Consider the following 4,070-nt stretch of genomic DNA (forward strand, 5'->3'; position numbering starts at 1 on the left):
TATACCATATTGTTTACAAAAGGCTTGAAATTTTTTACTTCCATATGCAGGTCCATTGTCCGTCTTAATAGTAGATGGTAAACCCATCACAGCAAAAGTTTCTAACAGATGCGTAATTACATGTTGTGCAGTTTCACCAACTTGTGCTGTAGCCCACATAAATTGAGAATATGTATCTATTACCACATGTACATAAGATAATCGACCAAACTGTGCCACATGAGTAATGTCCATTTGCCAAAGTTCATTGGCATATGTTCCTCCGGGGTTTACCCCAGCTTTTATAGTGCGCAGATGTAAAGGTCTACAGATTGGACATTGCTTCACGATATGTTTTGCCTGACGGTATGGAATTTTATATTGAACATGTAACCTTCCGGCATTGGTGTGTAATAAATTATGTTCCTCCTCCGCAGATGCAAAGGACACCAAAGCATCCACCTGGGCATTACCATGTGTCAATGAACCAGGAAGATTAGTATGGGAACGAATATGAGTCACATAAATACGGGCATTCCGATTCCTTAGCAAGGTTTGTAATAGCAAAAATAGGCTAAATAAACTGGACTTATGTGAATGCACAACAGCAGTGCATATATTTTTAAGGACTCCTACAGCGTAAGCAGAATCAGCGATGATATTTACAGCGGAGGGAAAATCCTTTAACACCTGAGCAGCAATATCAGAATATTGACCTATACCTGCCAACATTTGGTAAGTTATGGCCTGTATCCGAGGATTGGGATTTAGAGCGTTCTGACGAGCGCGATCCATACAAAGCTCAGAAAACCACATCTGCCACTGCAGATACTCAGGCTCTTTTAGAAGGGCTCTACAAAGGACCCTCCAATCTTCAGGAGAGAAGTTATTATAATGTCGAGCTAAGCCATTAACTAGCTCCTTGACATAATGCGACTGTGGTCCATATAGAGACACTGCCTTTTTCAAGCGACCAATGTCCTCTATCCCGATACCTTCATAATATGGTGCTTGTGCCACTCCCTGGACCGGGGGAGGCCTAATGACAGGAAAAGCAAAGACAGAATTACCAGCCTCACTTTCATCATCGCTATCCCCTAGCGCATCAAGCTCAGCTAAGGCCGCAGAAAGGAAAGGATTTTTGGGAGAGAAAACTGGTGCGGATGGCAGAGGCGGAGCGGAGGGCTTCTTAGAGGATTTCTTAGATCCCTCCGCCATAGCCATAACCCGCTGAAAAACCTTCCACAAATGCTCCGTCCCGGGATCCGATTTTGCTTTCGGTTTTGTTTCGTCGTCACCACATTCGCTAGGCTCACGAGATGGTGCAAGCTCAAAAGTATCTTTCTCTACCGCCTTTTTCTCATCTGTATCAAGAGGAAGGTCTTGTATAGAAGGAGCCATTTCCTTATGGAAGTTTTCAACCGTGCGGTCATCCTCCATTGCTTTAAGCACCGTAAGTATAATTGACCAAATGGACCAAAACCGCACGGGAATTCTTTCTCCCTGTCTCATTGCTTTTTCGACATTATGTCGAACCCGCCGCCAACTATCCATGTCTAAAGTACCCTCATCTGGAAACCAAGGATTCCATTCTCGAATCACCTTCAAACACATTTCAATATCAGTAGACGCAACAGTGATGCCATAGACAGCAAGTGAATGCTTCAGCATTCGAACATAAGGAGTAGAAGTTCCTTGTCCCATAACCCTGTACTTACTCAAGTTACTCACCCTTCCTGAACGTCCTTCAGGGTCCCTGTTCAGGCGCCAATTGTCAACGTCTAGTGTGTTGGGGTCCCTGGGTAAGGGTTGTGAAAGAACCAGGACACAGGGGATGCAGAGCAAAGGCAGCACTTGCAACTGCATGCTGTCGTTTATTTCCCACATAGCTATATACTTGCAGCAATCAGATAAACATAACAATGTGTACTTTCAGTACATAATGGGATCAAACTAACATCCTTGAAGAAAGATACACAAGATTTATTAAGAACAGAATGTATCCCGTTTATGCTCGCTGAATTAAAGAATTCTCTCAGCCACCCTTCCTCTGGAGACAGCACGTTCTTGTCTTAAGAAGGAACACCTCTAATCTAGGCAAGAGCCACTTCCTGCTGATCCAGGCATTCAGAACTTGCAACATGAGATAAGGGGAAGAGAACATTTTCTCTTCCTGGCCCAGGCCTGCCTGGCTGTCCTTAACCTCACTGCAGTTCTCAAATGACCCTGGCTCGCAAGGGGCCTACAAGCCTATACCATCTCAACTAGATCCTTATATAATATATAAGTATAGGTATAAAAGCTTGTACAGAGGTTCTACCCAATTCACATATTTGATTTTTTGTTGGTCAAATGAATAGTGTTCATCTAATAAAATATATTGCTTTATTTGAGAGACGGAGAGACAAGAATAGATGAAGCAACTTTAGTCACTGTCTGTGTAATATTGTGGGTTTTTTTTTTCACATGTTAACAAACCACCCCCACCCCCAAGAAGTATTCTTATTAGAATACTTCAAACATTAACACCCCCTGCCCCCAAGAATGTTGCTGGGCCTGCTGGTCTGTGGCTAGCTGAGGACACCAGTCTCTGTTCTACAGGATGGGATTTGTTAAAGTTGTCAAGAATAAGGCTTGTTTCAAGAGATACCAAGTGACATTTAGAAGATGACAAGAGGATAAACTGATTACTATGCTTGGAAACACTTGGTAATTCAGGATAAGTATAATACACCTAAATACAGGACAATGGTTCGTGTCACCAACAGAGGTATCATTTGTCTGATTGCTTATGCCCATAGAGGAGATAAATGATAGTTTGTGCAGCTCATGCTCGTGAACTCCCAAAGTATGGTGTGAAGGTTGGCCTGACAAATTATGCTGCAGCATATTGTATTGTTCTGTTGCTTGCCTGCAGTCTTCTTAGTAGGTTTGGCATGGACAAGATGTATGAAGGCCAAGTGGAGGTGACTTAGAAAGGAATATAATGTGGACAGCATTGATGGTCAACCTGGTGCCTTCACCTGCTATTTGGATTGCTGGGCTTGCCAGAACTACTACTGGAAATAAAGTTTTTGGGGCCGTCAGAGGAGATGTGGATGGAAGCTTGTCTCTCCCTCACAGTATCAAACAATTCCCTGGTTATGATTCAGAAAGCAAGGAATTCAATACAGAAGAACATCAGAAGCACATCATGGGTCAGAAAGTTGATTACATGTATTACCTAAATGAAGAAGATGAGGGTGCTTATAAGAAACAATTCTCTCAATACATAAAGAACAATATAACTCCAGACATGATGGAGGAAATGTATAAGAAAGCTCAAGCCGCTATACCAAAGAACCCAGTCTACGAGAAGAAGCCTAAGAAAGAAGTTAAAAAGAAGAGGGGAACCATGCCAAAATGTCTCTTGCCCAGGAGAAAGATCAGATAGCTCAGAAGAAGGCAAGCTTCCTTAGAACTCAGGAGCAGGCTGCTGAGAGGTAATAAACCAAACCACAATTTTCTATGAAGCTTTTTCAGATAAAGACAATAATAAAAATTTATTTAGTAAGCAGTGAAAAGAAAAAGAAAAAAAAAGAATACTTTAAACATTAACTGGCCAACAGTGTGTAAATTAAAACTAAATCTATATATTATATATTGAAGTATTTCAAAATATTATAGACCATATAATACTGTGAAAATGTATTCAAATATTTTATCTTTAAATATACAAAATTAGTTAGGATCTCATATTTTAATATCTTTGTTCAAACTGTCTTACTTTCCTCTTCTCCCCACTGTCTCTGTCATCAACATTTTATTCACCCTCCAGATACAGTTTAAATTCATCTTCTTACAGAGAGCCTTCCTGGATTACCCTTGTCAGAACTAATTGTTCCTTCCTGATATTTATACTTCTGTTATTGCTTTATTCTAACTTTGTATTATAGTAAATTATTTCCCTATCAGGTGAGGCAGGGCATATATTTTACTTCACTAAATTAAACAACAATCACTCAGTAACTCTTATCTAAAAGGTAATTGTCTAGATGGGGCAAACAATTCCAAGTAATCATCAGAGAAACATTTAGAGAGGCAGTTATAAC

The 4,070-nt window shown here is 40.6% G+C and overlaps 1 pseudogene; it reads left to right on the forward strand.

Moving 5' to 3' along the window:
• The first annotated feature begins 2,581 nt into the window (after positions 1–2,581).
• Positions 2,582–3,437, forward strand: LOC113925376 (annotated as a pseudogene).
• Positions 3,438–4,070: the final 633 nt, after the last annotated feature.

Source organism: Zalophus californianus, chromosome 2, assembly GCF_009762305.2.
Source record: "Zalophus californianus isolate mZalCal1 chromosome 2, mZalCal1.pri.v2, whole genome shotgun sequence".
Classification (NCBI taxonomy): Eukaryota; Metazoa; Chordata; class Mammalia; order Carnivora; family Otariidae; genus Zalophus; species Zalophus californianus.